Below are 19,446 nucleotides of genomic sequence, written 5' to 3' on the forward strand. Positions count from 1 at the left end.
TCCCATTGTTGAAAGTACTAGCTGCGGGCTACGCATTATCACGAGACACATGCTGCAGAGGGCAAAGACAGCACGGGTATTTGATTTTGCACGATGTTTGTTATAGGACATATGATTGTGAAGAGCATTTGAACGCCCTGTGTGCCGGCGACTAGTGGTGACGTTTATGGTTAGGTCGAAATGGAGTGTATGCAAATCCCAAGCTTTCCTGACTAGTCAATGCAATAGTTTGTAGTCTTGGGACATTTTCAATAGACAAATATTCAGGAAGAAAAACAAAAAATGTCCTTCCCAGACGGGGAATCGAACCCCGGCCGTGGCGGTGAGAGCGCCAAATCCTAACCACTAGACCACCTGGGAATGTGCTCTTTGAGAGTGAAGGGGGAGTACTGTTGGACTTGCCCTTGTGCACCTTTTACTATCTTAACCTTGGTGTAAGTGTTTTCTCACTACAAATCTGTTATTAGATAGTTTAGATCAAATTAATGTGGCGTAAGAGACGCAAGGGGTGCAATACATCCCATTGTTGAAAGTACTAACTGCGGGCTCCGCATTATCACGAGCCACGTGCTGCAGAGGGCAGAGACAGCACGGGTATTTGATTTTGCACGATGTTTGTTATAGGACATATGATTGTGAAGAGCATTTGAACGCCCTGTGTGCCGGCGACTAGTGGTGACGTTTATGGTTAGGTCGAAATGGAGTGTATGCAAATCCCAAGCTTTCCTGACTAGTCAATGCAATAGTTTGTAGTCTTGGGACATTTTCAATAGACAAATATTCAGGAAGAAAAACAAAAAAAGTCCTTCCCAGACGGGGAATCGAACCCCGGCCGTGGCGGTGAGAGCGCCAAATCCTAACCACTAGACCACCTGGGAATGTGCTCCTTGAGAGTGAAGGGGGAGTACTGTCGGACTTGCCCTTGTGCACCTTTTACTCTCTTAACCTTGGTGTAAGTGTTTTCTCACTACAAATCTGTTATTAGATAGTTTAGATCAAATTAATGTGGCGTAAGAGACGCAAGGGGTGCAATACATCCCATTGTTGAAAGTACTAGCTGCGGGCTACGCATTATCACGAGACACATGCTGCAGAGGGCAAAGACAGCACGGGTATTTGATTTTGCACGATGTTTGTTATAGGACATATGATTGTGAAGAGCATTTGAACGCCCTGTGTGCCGGCGACTAGTGGTGACGTTTATGGTTAGGTCGAAATGGAGTGTATGCAAATCCCAAGCTTTCCTCATTAGTCAATGCAATAGTTTGTAGTCTTGGGAAATTTTCAATAGACAAATATTCAGGAAGAAAAACAAAAAATGTCCTTCCCAGACGGGGAATCGAACCCCGGCCGTGGCGGTAAGAGCGCCAAATCCTAACCACTAGACCACCTGGGAATGTGCTCTTTGAGAGTGAAGGGGGAGTACTGTTGGACTTGCCCTTGTGCACCTTTTACTATCTTAACCTTGGTGTAAGTGTTTTCTCACTACAAATCTGTTATTAGATAGTTTAGATCAAATTAATGTGGCGTAAGAGACGCAAGGGGTGCAATACATCCCATTGTTGAAAGTACTAGCTGCGGGCTCCGCATTATCACGAGCCACGTGCTGCAGAGGGGAGAGACAGCACGGGTATTTGATTTTGCACGATGTTTGTTATAGGACATATGATTGTGAAGAGCATTTGAACGCCCTGTGTGCCGGCGACTAGTGGTGACGTTTATGGTTAGGTCGAAATGGAGTGTATGCAAATCCCAAGCTTTCCTGACTAGTCAATGCAATAGTTTGTAGTCTTGGGACATTTTCAATAGACAAATATTCAGGAAGAAAAACAAAAAAAGTCCTTCCCAGACGGGGAATCGAACCCCGGCCGTGGCGGTGAGAGCGCCAAATCCTAACCACTAGACCACCTGGGAATGTGCTCTTTGAGAGTGAAGGGGGAGTACTGTCGGACTTGCCCTTGTGCACCTTTTACTCTCTTAACCTTGGTGTAAGTGTTTTCTCACTACAAATCTGTTATTAGATAGTTTAGATCAAATTAATGTGGCGTAAGAGACGCAAGGGGTGCAATACATCCCATTGTTGAAAGTACTAGCTGCGGGCTACGCATTATCACGAGACACATGCTGCAGAGGGCAAAGACAGCACGGGTATTTGATTTTGCACGATGTTTGTTATAGGACATATGATTGTGAAGAGCATTTGAACGCCCTGTGTGCCGGCGACTAGTGGTGACGTTTATGGTTAGGTCGAAATGGAGTGTATGCAAATCCCAAGCTTTCCTGATTAGTCAATGCAATAGTTTGTAGTCTTGGGACATTTTCAATAGACAAATATTCAGGAAGAAAAACAAAAAATGTCCTTCCCAGACGGGGAATCGAACCCCGGCCGTGGCGGTGAGAGCGCCAAATCCTAACCACTAGACCACCTGGGAATGTACTCTTTGAGAGTGAAGGGGGAGTACTGTCGGACTTGCCCTTGTGCACCTTTTACTCTCTTAACCTTGGTGTAAGTGTTTTCTCACTACAAATCTGTTATTAGATAGTTTAGATCTGATTAATGTGGCGTAAGAGACGCAAGGGGTGCAATACATCCCATTGTTGAAAGTACTAGCTGCGGGCTCCGCATTATCACGAGACACGTGCTGCAGAGGGGAGAGACAGCACGGGTCTTGATTTTGCACGATGTTTGTTATAGGACATATGATTGTGAAGAGCATTTGAACGCCCTGTGTGCCGGCGACTAGTGGTGACGTTTATGGTTAGGTCGAAATGGAGTGTATGCAAATCCCAAGCTTTCCTGACTAGTCAATGCAATAGTTTGTAGTCTTGGGACATTTTCAATAGACAAATATTCAGGAAGAAAAACAAAAAATGTCCTTCCCAGACGGGGAATCGAACCCCGGCCGTGGCGGTGAGAGCGCCAAATCCTAACCACTAGACCACCTGGGAATGTGCTCTTTGAGAGTGAAGGGGGAGTACTGTTGGACTTGCCCTTGTGCACCTTTTACTATCTTAACCTTGGTGTAAGTGTTTTCTCACTACAAATCTGTTATTAGATAGTTTAGATCAAATTAATGTGGCGTAAGAGACGCAAGGGGTGCAATACATCCCATTGTTGAAAGTACTAGCTGCGGGCTACGCATTATCACGAGCCACGTGCTGCAGAGGGCAGAGACAGCACGGGTATTTGATTTTGCACGATGTTTGTTATAGGACATATGATTGTGAAGAGCATTTGAACGCCCTGTGTGCCGGCGACTAGTGGTGACGTTTATGGTTAGGTCGAAATGGAGTGTATGCAAATCCCAAGCTTTCCTGATTAGTCAATGCAATAGTTTGTAGTCTTGGGACATTTTCAATAGACAAATATTCAGGAAGAAAAACAAAAAATGTCCTTCCCAGACGGGGAATCGAACCCCGGCCGTGGCGGTGAGAGCGCCAAATCCTAACCACTAGACCACCTGGGAATGTGCTCTTTGAGAGTGAATGGGGAGTACTGTCGGACTTGCCCTTGTGCACCTTTTACTATCTTATCCTTGGTGTAAGTGTTTTCTCACTACAAATCTGTTATTAGATGGTTTAGATCTGATTAATGTGGCGTAAGAGACGCAAGGGGTGCAATACATCCCATTGTTGAAAGTACTAGCTGCGGGCTCCGCATTATCACGAGCCACGTGCTGCAGAGGGCAGAGACAGCACGGGTATTTGATTTTGCACGATGTTTGTTATAGGACATATGATTGTGAAGAGCATTTGAACGCCCTGTGTGCCGGCGACTAGTGGTGACGTTTATGGTTAGGTGGAAATGGAGTGTATGCAAATCCCAAGCTTTCCTGATTAGTCAATGCAATAGTTTGTAGTCTTGGGACATTTTCAATAGACAAATTGTTCGTGAGAGAACAAAGACGTATTAGTGTCTTGAGATAATTTAATCCGCTGCAATCGATGAGAAATACACAAATGGGCTTTGAGATTGAGTTGTGATTGTGTTTTACCCATCATTACTTTGTTTTTCTTCGTGACTGGCATGCGAAATCAACGGCGACATGCAATCCTCTCCATAAATAATCAACACAAGGGAGATAACTAAAAGTTAATTATAACGGACTACCGCACAAAAGAAATAATCAAATTAATGCTGGTCATTAACATAGCCACCCCCCTGACAGGGTCAAAAGCATTTGCTACCATTAATAACCTAAATGTCCAAGTAAAGAAATGATAATCAATAAATCTAGATGAATGTTCATAGGAAATCTGAGCTCTGTGTTCACTTTGAGCAAGTCCTACATCTAAGCGTCACTACACACAGATTCCTCAAGCACACACACCTTAGCCGCTGGTCTGATGTACTGACCATTTTTGGTTTGGACTTTCAAAGCTCGAACACGTCCATCATCGCCAGCGTAAACCTCGACGATCCTTGCCAAATCCCAATGTCCTCTGGGTTTAGCTTCGTCGACCACCAGAACGAGATCTCCAACTGAAACATTCTGAGATTCTGATCTCCAACACCTTCTCACAGTGAGCTCCGGCAAATATTCCTTTTGCCAGCGCTTGTACACATGATCCGCAATGACTTGAGCCTGTCTCCACCGTCGTCTACTATTGATTTCGTTATCATGAAAAACATCAGGTGGAGTACAAACATCAGCTCTCCCAAGAATAAAGTGATTCGGAGTAAGTGCCGTAAAGTCGCTTGGGCTGGTACTGTTGTAGGTCAGTGGCCTGCTGTTCAAGACAGCTTCAACTTCGATCAAGGCAACTCGAAGAACAGTTTCTCGAACACGGAGATTTTTCAGGACTGACCTCAAGGCGGCTTTGACAGAACGCACTAACCTTTCCCACGCTCCACCAAAGTGAGGACTGAGAGGGGGATTAAAATGCCATTCAATCTTCATCGGGGTGAGGTAGTCAGCAATTTTGGTTTGCTGGATGTTCTGCAAACATTGATACAGTTCATTGTCTGCACCGCGGAAATTAGTGCCGTTGTCACTATAAAGATGACCAGGATGTCCACGACGTCCTATGAAACTCCGAAGTACCAACAAAAATTCATCTGTCTCAAGTGAATTTGCAAGCTCAATGTGGACGGCTCTTGTTGAGAGACATGTAAATAGACAGCCCCACCTCTTCACTGTGCTTCTACGTTCCTTCACCATCAGTGGACCGAAATAATCAACTCCTGTATGAGCAAACACGCCTTCAAAAGCACTAATCCGACATATAGGCACATCTGCCATCTTGACAATGGTGGGCTTTGCTCTTCTTCGGTGGCAATCACGGCAACTGCGTAGAACTTGTTTGGCTATTTTCCTTGCATTGACTGGCCAATATTGTTGTCTAACAAGTGCTATCATATGCTCTTGGCCACAATGTGCAGACTTGATATGCATATCTTCCATGATCAGGTGAGTCACTGGGTGATTGCCAGGCATGATTATCTGATACTTGGCTTCATTGGGAATCTGAGCTTTGCGCAGTCTTCCTCCAACTCTGATTAATCTACCGTCAAATGTCGGAGACAACGGAAAGAGTTTTGATTTCGCTGAGAGCCCCTGACCTGCTTCAAGATTAGCAAATTCCTCAGGGAACGCTTCCCTCTGTGTTTCTTCAATCAAGTGATACTCGACCTCTGTTCGCTCGCTCACTGTCATTGTTTTGTTGCGATTTGGTTTCAGTTCTCTGTGTTTCAGTGTTGACAGAAAGTTTCGAACTGCTCTTAAAGTCCATGCCGACAGGCCGACAAGTCGTTGCCAAGATGAAAAGTCAGCTGGATCCAAGATGCCCGACAGCTTGAGGCCTTGTAAGTCAGGAGCTGATTGATCTCGTTTGACAAGACTTTTCATCACACATTTGCCTTTGATTTCTGGGTCATTCCCAGGTGTGTGTCCTGGAATCTCATGTAAAGGCCAGTTGTCTTCAGATGACCAGAGGAATTCTGGTCCATGAAACCATGGATGAGATTGGGTTAGGCTGCATGCATGCAGTCCTCTTGTTGAGTGGTCAGCTGGATTGTCCACACTTGCAACATGACGCCACTGCTTACAGTCGCTTGAGTCAAGGATTTCCGACACTCTGTTGGCTACGAATGGCTTGAAGCGTTTCGTTTCATTGTTCAGATATTGTAGCACAGTATTCGAATCTGTCCAGAACACAACTCTTTCTATTTTCAGGTCCAGCTCTTTTTTCAGCACAACCCACAAACGGATTGCTAAAACTGCCCCTTGAAGTTCCAGCCTGGGTATCGTCAACTGTGGAGTTAATGGTGCAACATGAGTCTTTGCAGCCAGGAATGAGCATGTATTTGTCCCGGAATTAAGAAAGTACCGAAGATATGCTACAGCACCGTATCCTTTCTCTGAAGAGTCAGCAAATACATGCACTTCTACATGATCAAACTGTGACGAGAACAGCAGGTGATGCCTGGGTAAATTGAAATCGTGTAACTGTTCCAGCTCGCTGTGCCATACTTCCCATTTTGCTTGGATATCTATTGGAAGTGTATCATCCCAATCGAGACCACGTCGCCATATTTCTTGGATCATGAATTTGGCGCGGATGGTGAATTGAGCAAGATATCCGCATGGATCGAATATTGAACAAACAGTACTGACTACAGCTCTTTTAGTGTTTGTCACATCCCTATGTGTGGGATTGAATGTAAAGCAGTCCTGCTCAACATTCCAGCGCAGTCCTAGAGCGCGTTGCAGGGGTTGTTCATCTAAATCAAAGTCTTTAGGCTGATTTGCTTTTTGACTTTCAGGAATGACAGCAAGGACTTTCTCTGAGTTTGAGACCCACTTATGTAAATGAAAACCACCCTTTTGCATCAGATTTGGTAGGTCCTGTGTCATCTGGATCGCTTCAGCTACAGTTTCAACTGACTTCACCAGATCGTCAACGTAGAAGTCTCTCGAAACAGCCTTGATCACTGATGGATGAAATTCATTTGCGTTGTCGCGAGCAGTTTGCTGGAGTGCATAACATGCACAAGAACATGAATCGGTGGCTCCAAAGATGTGGACAAGCATTTTGTAGACATCAGGTGGACCAGGTTGCTGGTTGTCGGCTTTCCATAAGAATCTTAGTGAGTCTGAGTCATGTTCAAAAACTCTTACTTGGTGGAACATGCCTTCCACATCAGCCATGAGGGCAATTTGATATAACCTGAACCTCTGAATCACTCCAAACAAGTTATTCACTAAATCTGGGCCACTCAACAGATTGTCATTTAATGATGTTCCGGCATATGCTGCAGCCGCATCAAAAACTACCCTCACCTTGCCAGACTTATTTGGGCTTGTGACTCCATGGTGCGGTATATACCACGTTCGTGGTGAAACACTGGCTATTTCCTCCTGCATGAGTTTTCGTGCATGACCATTTGATATATAGCCATTCAGAGTGTTGCTGTACTTGATCCCGAAATCTTTATCATGCATTAGTCTCTTTGCCAAGAGCTTGAATCGTTTCTCCGCAGCAGCATAGTTGTTCGGGAGAATGCAATCCGCCTTTTTCCAGAGCATACCAACTTGGTAATGTCCATCCACTAAACAGGTAGTCTCTTTCAGGATGTGTTCTGCTTTTCGATCATCAATGGAAGATGATTGCTTCTTGTCATACGCAGCTCCAAAGGACTCAGTTTTCCAGAATCGCTCAACACTCTCGTGTATTTCCAGATCGCGTGTAATTGTGAGATTGACACTGGCTTGGACTTCCTGAGCAGCACTACTTTCACTACTTGCCACCCCCATGAGTGACCATCCCAGGGCAGTGCGAACAGCAACTGGTTCATCTTTTTGTCCCTCAATGACTTCAACTTGCAAGTGTGCCTCAGGAATGTTTAAGCCAATCAACATCTTGATTTGTGCTGGTTCAACTGAGGGTATGTCTAGGTGTTTGATATGCTTCCAGTCTGGATTCACGCACTGAGGTCGGCAGTCAAAAGCATTGGATTTGACTGTCCATGCTTCTTTTACATGAATGTTGGAGGCATCAAGCATATTTGCTGATGTAATGTTAAGGGAAACTCTGCTTGATGGCTCTGTAGTTATACTATTACATGTTTTCATCTTAAGAGTTTGCCGTTCTCCTTTGATTCCCAAATCCTGCACAAACTCATCATGAATCAAGGTGACATCGCTGGCAGAATCTAACAATGCAAACGTTTTCATAACTCTACCACTCTGTCCATACGCAAGAATTGGCACAATCTGAAAGAACACTGTGTTTCCAAATGACTGCATCTTCTTGTTTATTGCTTCAACTGTTTCTGGATTATTTCGATGCAACATTGTGTGATGTCTCTTGCCACATCCTGGTTCTCGGCATGCCATCAAAGAGAAACACTTATCTGCTGTGTGAGAGGGTTTCAAGCAGTTGAAACAAAGCTTATTCTCAGTGACGACAGTACTTCGTTCAGGAACAGGCTTGTTTGAAAACAGTGGACAGTGATATAGATAATGAGGCTGTTTACACATTGGGCATGGTAACTTTGAACGACTGTCATATTGCTTGACTGAACCTTTTCGAGTAAGCGGAGTCTTACTGTTTTGTATGTCAGTCATGGAAACCGTCGTAGCATATACTGTGCTTTGTCTTTCAGGTCCCTTGTACCCTGAAGATCCGTTATGTTTAGACAATTTCCTTTGGGTTGATGTATGAGCAGCGAATGCAATGGCATATGGGTTGAAATCTGCATCTACCCTGTCCCTTAGCCAATTGTTGAGATCATACAGGTTGGGTTCTCTAGTTCTTGTGATGTGTCGCACAAACTCATTCCATTTTGTGATTTTGTCATTTGGTAAACGTCTTGCAATTCTGAGCACCATATCTGGGCTGTGTAATTCAGACAAATACTGAAATTGCTCAAGTGTTGTAATGCAGTCCCGAATAGTAACGTAGAACTTTCGAAGAGATGATGGGTCGTGACTTGCAATCATCGATCCTGAGGTCACTCTTTCCAAGAAAGCTCTTGCGACCTTGATACGATGGCCGAAGGCACGCTTTAACTCTTGTAGTGCTAAAGCATAGTTGCGACCTGAAGATCCTAGCCCTTGCACAAGGTGTTTTGCATCCCCTTCCAAACGAGACTGAAGTAAGTCCATTCGCCGAACATCAAATATTCCGGGTCGAGTATGTACTTGCGCATGAAACCGCTCGATGAAACAAGGCCATTCAATAGCTTTACCACTAAACTTCGGTAAGTCAATCTTAGGCAGATCGCGCTCGCTCTCTAGCTTGATAAGAGCATGAGTTAGGTGATCTTTATCTGAAGAATTCACCTCGGATATCGTTTCTTGTCCAAGAATGAGGTGATCTATCCATGCGTCAATCGGTTCGTATGGTTGACGGTTTTGCACAGTGACAGGAGGTCGAGATACCTCGAAACTGGGAACATGTATGTTGAGTTGTGTTGGTTGTGATCTGAGTGTTTCTTTCATACTTGGGGTAAGTGCTTCTGAATGAGGGTTTTGTTGATCCACGTTACTACACTTGACAGCACCATCAGATGCTTCCAACCACTTCTGAATATATTCCTGTTTTCCATGTTCCTGAAAATGAGTTTTCCTATCAGCCACATTACTACCTATTTCAAGCATGTCTTCACGCATTTTCACCTCCAAATCTGCCATATCCTTTCTGTGTGTTGCTTCCTGCTTGACTTGTGTGGCCTGCATTTCAGCAATTTGCTTAGACTGATTTACATGAAGTTCAGTCATTTTTGCAGCAAGTTTTGCTGCTTCCTCAGCAAAAAATGCTTTCAGTTTTGCTTGTTCAGCTTTAAACACCATATTTGTATTGCTGCTCTTTCCTTGGCTGTAATTGTCATTTTCACTTTCAATTGATCTAGTGTCACCTTGTGAGCTTATCACAGACAGTGACTTAACAGATTTGCTCACTAAAATGTCTCCAATTTCTTCCAGTGCTTTATTTGCAATTTCCTGCCTTTCCTTAAACCAATCCATTGCCTGCTGGCTTTCTGTTTCACCATGCAACACTGACAAATACTGCCTATGGGCATCATACAGAGCTTTTACCGCCGCTTCAATTTTGTTGCATGTCACTGATAATGTTCGTTTCGACCTCTTTTCCGTAATTTGAGACCTTGCTGTATTAATAATTGCCGTCAAACGAGCAGCATAACCACTCCTAGCATACTTCAAGTCTTGTTTTTCTGTGTTAAACTCGTATCTATCGGGATGAATTCTCTTTGTCGATCTACTAGACCGTCTTGGCAAACCAGGCTCAGAACGAGTGCTTCGCAAGTGTTTAGAATCAAATTCAGCATTAAGTGACAGTTTTGGTGGCCCACCTTTTGTAGATTCCATCTTTAAAGGATAACTGAAAGTTCCAACACTTCTGTGCTAAATGAGAGGAATGAACTGTGTTTGAATGTTGCAAGGGGTTCAGTTTTCGCGCACATGAAGAAAAACCTTTTGTTCGTGAGAGAACAAAGACGTATTAGTGTCTTGAGATAATTTAATCCGCTGCAATCGACGAGAAATACACAAATGGGCTTTGAGATTGAGTTGTGATTGTGTTTTACCCATCATTACTTTGTTTTTCTTCGTGACTGGCATGCGAAATCAACGGCGACATGCAATCCTCTCCATAAATAATCAACACAAGGGAGATAACTAAAAGTTAATTATAACGGACTACCGCACAAAAGAAATAATCAAATTAATGCTGGTCATTAACACAAATATTCAGGAAGAAAAACAAAAAATGTCCTTCCCAGACGGGGAATCGAACCCCGGCCGTGGCGGTGAGAGCGCCAAATCCTAACCACTAGACCACCTGGGAATGTGCTCTTTGAGAGTGAAGGGGGAGTACTGTTGGACTTGCCCTTGTGCACCTTTTACTCTCTTAACCTTGGTGTAAGTGTTTTCTTACTACAAATCTGTTATTAGATAGTTTAGATCAAATTAATGTGGCGTAAGAGACGCAAGGGGTGCAATACATCCCATTGTTGAAAGTACTAGCTGCGGGCTCCGCATTATCACGAGACACGTGCTGCAGAGGGGAGAGACAGCACGGGTATTTGATTTTGCACGATGTTTGTTATAGGACATATGATTTTGAAGAGCATTTGAACGCCCTGTGTGCCGGCGACTAGTGGTGACGTTTATGGTTAGGTCGAAATGGAGTGTATGCAAATCCCAAGCTTTCCTGACTAGTCAATGCAATAGTTTGTAGTCTTGGGACATTTTCAATAGACAAATATTCAGGAAGAAAAACAAAAAAAGTCCTTCCCAGACGGGGAATCGAACCCCGGCCGTGGCGGTGAGAGCGCCAAATCCTAACCACTAGACCACCTGGGAATGTGCTCTTTGAGAGTGAAGGGGGAGTACTGTTGGACTTGCCCTTGTGTACCTTTTACTATCTTAACATTGGTGTAAGTGTTTTCTCACTACAAATCTGTTATTAGATAGTTTAGATCAAATTAATGTGGCGTAAGAGACGCAAGGGGTGCAATACATCCCATTGTTGAAAGTACTAGCTGCGGGCTCCGGATTATCACGAGACACATGCTGCAGAGGGCAAAGACAGCACGGGTATTTGATTTTGCACGATGTTTGTTATAGGACATATGATTGTGAAGAGCATTTGAACGCCCTGTGTGCCGGCGACTAGTGGTGACGTTTATGGTTAGGTCGAAATGGAGTGTATGCAAATCCCAAGCTTTCCTCATTAGCCAATGCAATAGTTTGTAGTCTTGGGACATTTTCAATAGACAAATATTCAGGAAGAAAAACAAAAAATGTCCTTCCCAGACGGGGAATCGAACCCCGGCCGTGGCGGTGAGAGCGCCAAATCCTAACCACTAGACCACCTGGGAATGTGCTCTTTGAGAGTGAAGGGGGAGTACTGTTGGACTTGCCCTTGTGCACCTTTTACTATCTTAACCTTGGTGTAAGTGTTTTCTCACTACAAATCTGTTATTAGATAGTTTAGATCAAATTAATGTGGCGTAAGAGACGCAAGGGGTGCAATACATCCCATTGTTGAAAGTACTAGCTGCGGGCTCCGCATTATCACGAGCCACGTGCTGCAGAGGGCAGAGACAGCACGGGTATTTGATTTTGCACGATGTTTGTTATAGGACATATGATTGTGAAGAGCATTTGAACGCCCTGTGTGCCGGCGACTAGTGGTGACGTTTATGGTTAGGTCGAAATGGAGTGTATGCAAATCCCAAGCTTTCCTGACTAGTCAATGCAATAGTTTGTAGTCTTGGGACATTTTCAATAGACAAATATTCAGGAAGAAAAACAAAAAATGTCCTTCCCAGACGGGGAATCGAACCCCGGCCGTGGCGGTGAGAGCGCCAAATCCTAACCACTAGACCACCTGGGAATGTGCTCTTTGAGAGTGAAGGGGGAGTACTGTTGGACTTGCCCTTGTGCACCTTTTACTATCTTATCCTTGGTGTAAGTGTTTTCTCACTACAAATCTGTTATTAGATGGTTTAGATCTGATTAATGTGGCGTGAGAGACGCAAGGGGTGCAATACATCCCATTGTTGAAAGTACTAGCTGCGGGCTCCGCATTATCACGAGCCACGTGCTGCAGAGGGCAGAGACAGCACGGGTATTTGATTTTGCACGATGTTTGTTATAGGACATATGATTGTGAAGAGCATTTGAACGCCCTGTGTGCCGGCGACTAGTGGTGACGTTTATGGTTAGGTCGAAATGGAGTGTATGCAAATCCCAAGCTTTCCTGACTAGTCAATGCAATAGTTTGTAGTCTTGGGACATTTTCAATAGACAAATATTCAGGAAGAAAAACAAAAAATGTCCTTCCCAGACGGGGAATCGAACCCCGGCCGTGGCGGTGAGAGCGCCAAATCCTAACCACTAGACCACCTGGGAATGTGCTCTTTGAGAGTGAAGGGGGAGTACTGTTGGACTTGCCCTTGTGCACCTTTTACTCTCTTAACCTTGGTGTAAGTGTTTTCTTACTACAAATCTGTTATTAGATAGTTTAGATCAAATTAATGTGGCGTAAGAGACGCAAGGGGTGCAATACATCCCATTGTTGAAAGTACTAACTGCGGGCTCCGCATTATCACGAGACACGTGCTGCAAAGGGCAGAGACAGCACGGGTATTTGATTTTGCACGATGTTTGTTATAGGACATATGATTGTGAAGAGCATTTGAACGCCCTGTGTGCCGGCGACTAGTGGTGACGTTTATGGTTAGGTCGAAATGGAGTGTATGCAAATCCCAAGCTTTCCTGACTAGTCAATGCAATAGTTTGTAGTCTTTGGACATTTTCAATAGACAAATATTCAGGAAGAAAAACAAAAAATGTCCTTCCCAGACGGGGAATCGAACCCCGGCCGTGGCGGTGAGAGCGCCAAATCCTAACCACTAGACCACCTGGGAATGTGCTCTTTGAGAGTGAAGGGGGAGTACTGTTGGACTTGCCCTTGTGCACCTTTTACTCTCTTAACCTTGGTGTAAGTGTTTTCTTACTACAAATCTGTTATTAGATAGTTTAGATCAAATTAATGTGGCGTAAGAGACGCAAGGGGTGCAACACATCCCATTGTTGAAAGTACTAACTGCGGGCTCCGCATTATCACGAGACACGTGCTGCAAAGGGCAGAGACAGCACGGGTATTTGATTTTGCACGATGTTTGTTATAGGACATATGATTGTGAAGAGCATTTGAACGCCCTGTGTGCCGGCGACTAGTGGTGACGTTTATGGTTAGGTCGAAATGGAGTGTATGCAAATCCCAAGCTTTCCTGACTAGTCAATGCAATAGTTTGTAGTCTTGGGACATTTTCAATAGACAAATATTCAGGAAGAAAAACAAAAAATGTCCTTCCCAGACGGGGAATCGAACCCCGGCCGTGGCGGTGAGAGCGCCAAATCCTAACCACTAGACCACCTGGGAATGTGCTCTTTGAGAGTGAAGGGGGAGTACTGTTGGACTTGCCCTTGTGCACCTTTTACTATCTTATCCTTGGTGTAAGTGTTTTCTCACTACAAATCTGTTATTAGATAGTTTAGATCAAATTAATGTGGCGTAAGAGACGCAAGGGGTGCAATACATCCCATTGTTGAAAGTACTAGCTGCGGGCTCCGCATTATCACGAGACACGTGCTGCAGAGGGGAGAGACAGCACGGGTATTTGATTTTGCACGATGTTTGTTATAGGACATATGATTTTGAAGAGCATTTGAACGCCCTGTGTGCCGGCGACTAGTGGTGACGTTTATGGTTAGGTCGAAATGGAGTGTATGCAAATCCCAAGCTTTCCTGACTAGTCAATGCAATAGTTTGTAGTCTTGGGACATTTTCAATAGACAAATATTCAGGAAGAAAAACAAAAAATGTCCTTCCCAGACGGGGAATCGAACCCCGGCCGTGGCGGTGAGAGCGCCAAATCCTAACCACTAGACCACCTGGGAATGTGCTCTTTGAGAGTGAAGGGGGAGTACTGTTGGACTTGCCCTTGTGTACCTTTTACTATCTTAACATTGGTGTAAGTGTTTTCTCACTACAAATCTGTTATTAGATAGTTTAGATCAAATTAATGTGGCGTAAGAGACGCAAGGGGTGCAATACATCCCATTGTTGAAAGTACTAGCTGCGGGCTCCGGATTATCACGAGACACATGCTGCAGAGGGCAAAGACAGCACGGGTATTTGATTTTGCACGATGTTTGTTATAGGACATATGATTGTGAAGAGCATTTGAACGCCCTGTGTGCCGGCGACTAGTGGTGACGTTTATGGTTAGGTCGAAATGGAGTGTATGCAAATCCCAAGCTTTCCTCATTAGCCAATGCAATAGTTTGTAGTCTTGGGACATTTTCAATAGACAAATATTCAGGAAGAAAAACAAAAAATGTCCTTCCCAGACGGGGAATCGAACCCCGGCCGTGGCGGTGAGAGCGCCAAATCCTAACCACTAGACCACCTGGGAATGTGCTCTTTGAGAGTGAAGGGGGAGTACTGTCGGACTTGCCCTTGTGCACCTTTTACTCTCTTAACCTTGGTGTAAGTGTTTTCTCACTACAAATCTGTTATTAGATAGTTTAGATCTGATTAATGTGGCGTAAGAGACGCAAGGGGTGCAATACATCCCATTGTTGAAAGTACTAACTGCGGGCTCCGCATTATCACGAGACACGTGCTGCAAAGGGCAGAGACAGCACGGGTATTTGATTTTGCACGATGTTTGTTATAGGACATATGATTGTGAAGAGCATTTGAACGCCCTGTGTGCCGGCGACTAGTGGTGACGTTTATGGTTAGGTCGAAATGGAGTGTATGCAAATCCCAAGCTTTCCTGACTAGTCAATGCAATAGTTTGTAGTCTTTGGACATTTTCAATAGACAAATATTCAGGAAGAAAAACAAAAAATGTCCTTCCCAGACGGGGAATCGAACCCCGGCCGTGGCGGTGAGAGCGCCAAATCCTAACCACTAGACCACCTGGGAATGTGCTCTTTGAGAGTGAAGGGGGAGTACTGTTGGACTTGCCCTTGTGCACCTTTTACTCTCTTATCCTTGGTGTAAGTGTTTTCTCACTACAAATCTGTTATTAGATAGTTTAGATCAAATTAATGTGGCGTAAGAGACGCAAGGGGTGCAATACATCCCATTGTTGAAAGTACTAGCTGCGGGCTCCGCATTATCACGAGACACGTGCTGCAGAGGGGAGAGACAGCACGGGTATTTGATTTTGCACGATGTTTGTTATAGGACATATGATTTTGAAGAGCATTTGAACGCCCTGTGTGCCGGCGACTAGTGGTGACGTTTATGGTTAGGTCGAAATGGAGTGTATGCAAATCCCAAGCTTTCCTGACTAGTCAATGCAATAGTTTGTAGTCTTGGGACATTTTCAATAGACAAATATTCAGGAAGAAAAACAAAAAATGTCCTTCCCAGACGGGGAATCGAACCCCGGCCGTGGCGGTGAGAGCGCCAAATCCTAACCACTAGACCACCTGGGAATGTGCTCTTTGAGAGTGAAGGGGGAGTACTGTTGGACTTGCCCTTGTGTACCTTTTACTATCTTAACATTGGTGTAAGTGTTTTCTCACTACAAATCTGTTATTAGATAGTTTAGATCAAATTAATGTGGCGTAAGAGACGCAAGGGGTGCAATACATCCCATTGTTGAAAGTACTAGCTGCGGGCTCCGGATTATCACGAGACACATGCTGCAGAGGGCAAAGACAGCACGGGTATTTGATTTTGCACGATGTTTGTTATAGGACATATGATTGTGAAGAGCATTTGAACGCCCTGTGTGCCGGCGACTAGTGGTGACGTTTATGGTTAGGTCGAAATGGAGTGTATGCAAATCCCAAGCTTTCCTCATTAGCCAATGCAATAGTTTGTAGTCTTGGGACATTTTCAATAGACAAATATTCAGGAAGAAAAACAAAAAATGTCCTTCCCAGACGGGGAATCGAACCCCGGCCGTGGCGGTGAGAGCGCCAAATCCTAACCACTAGACCACCTGGGAATGTGCTCTTTGAGAGTGAAGGGGGAGTACTGTCGGACTTGCCCTTGTGCACCTTTTACTCTCTTAACCTTGGTGTAAGTGTTTTCTCACTACAAATCTGTTATTAGATAGTTTAGATCTGATTAATGTGGCGTAAGAGACGCAAGGGGTGCAATACATCCCATTGTTGAAAGTACTAGCTGCGGGCTCCGCATTATCACGAGACACATGCTGCAGAGGGCAAAGACAGCACGGGTATTTGATTTTGCACGATGTTTGTTATAGGACATATGATTGTGAAGAGCATTTGAACGCCCTGTGTGCCGGCGACTAGTGGTGACGTTTATGGTTAGGTCGAAATGGAGTGTATGCAAATCCCAAGCTTTCCTCATTAGCCAATGCAATAGTTTGTAGTCTTGGGACATTTTCAATAGACAAATATTCAGGAAGAAAAACAAAAAATGTCCTTCCCAGACGGGGAATCGAACCCCGGCCGTGGCGGTGAGAGCGCCAAATCCTAACCACTAGACCACCTGGGAATGTGCTCTTTGAGAGTGAAGGGGGAGTACTGTTGGACTTGCCCTTGTGCACCTTTTACTATCTTAACCTTGGTGTAAGTGTTTTCTCACTACAAATCTGTTATTAGATAGTTTAGATCAAATTAATGTGGCGTAAGAGACGCAAGGGGTGCAATACATCCCATTGTTGAAAGTACTAGCTGCGGGCTCCGCATTATCACGAGCCACGTGCTGCAGAGGGCAGAGACAGCACGGGTATTTGATTTTGCACGATGTTTGTTATAGGACATATGATTGTGAAGAGCATTTGAACGCCCTGTGTGCCGGCGACTAGTGGTGACGTTTATGGTTAGGTCGAAATGGAGTGTATGCAAATCCCAAGCTTTCCTGACTAGTCAATGCAATAGTTTGTAGTCTTGGGACATTTTCAATAGACAAATATTCAGGAAGAAAAACAAAAAATGTCCTTCCCAGACGGGGAATCGAACCCCGGCCGTGGCGGTGAGAGCGCCAAATCCTAACCACTAGACCACCTGGGAATGTGCTCTTTGAGAGTGAAGGGGGAGTACTGTTGGACTTGCCCTTGTGCACCTTTTACTATCTTATCCTTGGTGTAAGTGTTTTCTCACTACAAATCTGTTATTAGATGGTTTAGATCTGATTAATGTGGCGTGAGAGACGCAAGGGGTGCAATACATCCCATTGTTGAAAGTACTAGCTGCGGGCTCCGCATTATCACGAGCCACGTGCTGCAGAGGGCAGAGACAGCACGGGTATTTGATTTTGCACGATGTTTGTTATAGGACATATGATTGTGAAGAGCATTTGAACGCCCTGTGTGCCGGCGACTAGTGGTGACGTTTATGGTTAGGTCGAAATGGAGTGTATGCAAATCCCAAGCTTTCCTGACTAGTCAATGCAATAGTTTGTAGTCTTGGGACATTTTCAATAGACAAATATTCAGGAAGAAAAACAAAAAATGTCCTTCCCAGACGGGGAATCGAACCCCGGCCGTGGCGGTGAGAGCGCCAAATCCTAACCACTAGACCACCTGGGAATGTGCTCTTTGAGAGTGAAGGGGGAGTACTGTTGGACTTGCCCTTGTGCACCTTTTACTCTCTTAACCTTGGTGTAAGTGTTTTCTTACTACAAATCTGTTATTAGATAGTTTAGATCAAATTAATGTGGCGTAAGAGACGCAAGGGGTGCAATACATCCCATTGTTGAAAGTACTAACTGCGGGCTCCGCATTATCACGAGACACGTGCTGCAAAGGGCAGAGACAGCACGGGTATTTGATTTTGCACGATGTTTGTTATAGGACATATGATTGTGAAGAGCATTTGAACGCCCTGTGTGCCGGCGACTAGTGGTGACGTTTATGGTTAGGTCGAAATGGAGTGTATGCAAATCCCAAGCTTTCCTGACTAGTCAATGCAATAGTTTGTAGTCTTGGGACATTTTCAATAGACAAATATTCAGGAAGAAAAACAAAAAATGTCCTTCCCAGACGGGGAATCGAACCCCGGCCGTGGCGGTGAGAGCGCCAAATCCTAACCACTAGACCACCTGGGAATGTGCTCTTTGAGAGTGAAGGGGGAGTACTGTTGGACTTGCCCTTGTGCACCTTTTACTCTCTTAACCTTGGTGTAAGTGTTTTCTTACTACAAATCTGTTATTAGATAGTTTAGATCAAATTAATGTGGCGTAAGAGACGCAAGGGGTGCAACACATCCCATTGTTGAAAGTACTAACTGCGGGCTCCGCATTATCACGAGACACGTGCTGCAAAGGGCAGAGACAGCACGGGTATTTGATTTTGCACGATGTTTGTTATAGGACATATGATTGTGAAGAGCATTTGAACGCCCTGTGTGCCGGCGACTAGTGGTGACGTTTATGGTTAGGTCGAAATGGAGTGTATGCAAATCCCAAGCTTTCCTGACTAGTCAATGCAATAGTTTGTAGTCTTGGGACATTTTCAATAGACAAATATTCAGGAAGAAAAACAAAAAATGTCCTTCCCAGACGGGGAATCGAACCCCGGCCGTGGCGGTGAGAGCGCCAAATCCTAACCACTAGACCACCTGGGAATGTGCTCTTTGAGAGTGAAGGGGGAGTACTGTTGGACTTGCCCTTGTGCACCTTTTACTATCTTATCCTTGGTGTAAGTGTTTTCTCACTACAAATCTGTTATTAGATAGTTTAGATCAAATTAATGTGGCGTAAGAGACGCAAGGGGTGCAATACATCCCATTGTTGAAAGTACTAGCTGCGGGCTCCGCATTATCACGAGACACGTGCTGCAGAGGGGAGAGACAGCACGGGTATTTGATTTTGCACGATGTTTGTTATAGGACATATGATTGTGAAGAGCATTTGAACGCCCTGTGTGCCGGCGACTAGTGGTGACGTTTATGGTTAGGTCGAAATGGAGTG

At 44.6% G+C, this 19,446-nt stretch overlaps 23 non-coding genes across 23 annotated transcripts; all 23 read right to left on the bottom strand.

Annotated features, from left to right (window-relative positions):
* Positions 1-288: 288 nt before the first annotated feature.
* On the bottom strand, positions 289-360 carry Trnae-cuc. Its single transcript has one exon. It is a non-coding gene; the product is annotated as a tRNA-Glu (tRNA).
* A 446-nt stretch (positions 361-806) lies between these two features.
* Trnae-cuc lies at positions 807-878 on the bottom strand. The gene has a single exon. It is a non-coding gene; the product is annotated as a tRNA-Glu (tRNA).
* Positions 879-1,842: 964 nt separating this feature from the next.
* Trnae-cuc lies at positions 1,843-1,914 on the bottom strand. The gene has a single exon. It is a non-coding gene; the product is annotated as a tRNA-Glu (tRNA).
* A 446-nt stretch (positions 1,915-2,360) lies between these two features.
* Trnae-cuc lies at positions 2,361-2,432 on the bottom strand. The gene has a single exon. It is a non-coding gene; the product is annotated as a tRNA-Glu (tRNA).
* Positions 2,433-2,877: 445 nt separating this feature from the next.
* Trnae-cuc lies at positions 2,878-2,949 on the bottom strand. Its single transcript has one exon. It is a non-coding gene; the product is annotated as a tRNA-Glu (tRNA).
* Positions 2,950-3,395: 446 nt separating this feature from the next.
* Positions 3,396-3,467, bottom strand: Trnae-cuc. Its single transcript has one exon. It is a non-coding gene; the product is annotated as a tRNA-Glu (tRNA).
* Positions 3,468-10,740: 7,273 nt separating this feature from the next.
* On the bottom strand, positions 10,741-10,812 carry Trnae-cuc. Its single transcript has one exon. It is a non-coding gene; the product is annotated as a tRNA-Glu (tRNA).
* Positions 10,813-11,258: 446 nt separating this feature from the next.
* On the bottom strand, positions 11,259-11,330 carry Trnae-cuc. Its single transcript has one exon. It is a non-coding gene; the product is annotated as a tRNA-Glu (tRNA).
* A 446-nt stretch (positions 11,331-11,776) lies between these two features.
* Positions 11,777-11,848, bottom strand: Trnae-cuc. The gene has a single exon. It is a non-coding gene; the product is annotated as a tRNA-Glu (tRNA).
* A 446-nt stretch (positions 11,849-12,294) lies between these two features.
* Positions 12,295-12,366, bottom strand: Trnae-cuc. Its single transcript has one exon. It is a non-coding gene; the product is annotated as a tRNA-Glu (tRNA).
* A 446-nt stretch (positions 12,367-12,812) lies between these two features.
* Positions 12,813-12,884, bottom strand: Trnae-cuc. Its single transcript has one exon. It is a non-coding gene; the product is annotated as a tRNA-Glu (tRNA).
* Positions 12,885-13,330: 446 nt separating this feature from the next.
* Trnae-cuc lies at positions 13,331-13,402 on the bottom strand. The gene has a single exon. It is a non-coding gene; the product is annotated as a tRNA-Glu (tRNA).
* Positions 13,403-13,848: 446 nt separating this feature from the next.
* On the bottom strand, positions 13,849-13,920 carry Trnae-cuc. Its single transcript has one exon. It is a non-coding gene; the product is annotated as a tRNA-Glu (tRNA).
* A 446-nt stretch (positions 13,921-14,366) lies between these two features.
* On the bottom strand, positions 14,367-14,438 carry Trnae-cuc. Its single transcript has one exon. It is a non-coding gene; the product is annotated as a tRNA-Glu (tRNA).
* Positions 14,439-14,884: 446 nt separating this feature from the next.
* On the bottom strand, positions 14,885-14,956 carry Trnae-cuc. Its single transcript has one exon. It is a non-coding gene; the product is annotated as a tRNA-Glu (tRNA).
* Positions 14,957-15,402: 446 nt separating this feature from the next.
* Positions 15,403-15,474, bottom strand: Trnae-cuc. Its single transcript has one exon. It is a non-coding gene; the product is annotated as a tRNA-Glu (tRNA).
* A 446-nt stretch (positions 15,475-15,920) lies between these two features.
* On the bottom strand, positions 15,921-15,992 carry Trnae-cuc. Its single transcript has one exon. It is a non-coding gene; the product is annotated as a tRNA-Glu (tRNA).
* Positions 15,993-16,438: 446 nt separating this feature from the next.
* Positions 16,439-16,510, bottom strand: Trnae-cuc. Its single transcript has one exon. It is a non-coding gene; the product is annotated as a tRNA-Glu (tRNA).
* A 446-nt stretch (positions 16,511-16,956) lies between these two features.
* Positions 16,957-17,028, bottom strand: Trnae-cuc. The gene has a single exon. It is a non-coding gene; the product is annotated as a tRNA-Glu (tRNA).
* Positions 17,029-17,474: 446 nt separating this feature from the next.
* Positions 17,475-17,546, bottom strand: Trnae-cuc. Its single transcript has one exon. It is a non-coding gene; the product is annotated as a tRNA-Glu (tRNA).
* A 446-nt stretch (positions 17,547-17,992) lies between these two features.
* Positions 17,993-18,064, bottom strand: Trnae-cuc. Its single transcript has one exon. It is a non-coding gene; the product is annotated as a tRNA-Glu (tRNA).
* A 446-nt stretch (positions 18,065-18,510) lies between these two features.
* On the bottom strand, positions 18,511-18,582 carry Trnae-cuc. Its single transcript has one exon. It is a non-coding gene; the product is annotated as a tRNA-Glu (tRNA).
* A 446-nt stretch (positions 18,583-19,028) lies between these two features.
* Trnae-cuc lies at positions 19,029-19,100 on the bottom strand. Its single transcript has one exon. It is a non-coding gene; the product is annotated as a tRNA-Glu (tRNA).
* Positions 19,101-19,446: the final 346 nt, after the last annotated feature.

Source organism: Haliotis rufescens, unplaced genomic scaffold, assembly GCF_023055435.1.
Source record: "Haliotis rufescens isolate VD_foot unplaced genomic scaffold, xgHalRufe1.0.p SCAF_6, whole genome shotgun sequence".
Lineage (NCBI taxonomy): Eukaryota > Metazoa > Mollusca > Gastropoda > Lepetellida > Haliotidae > Haliotis > Haliotis rufescens.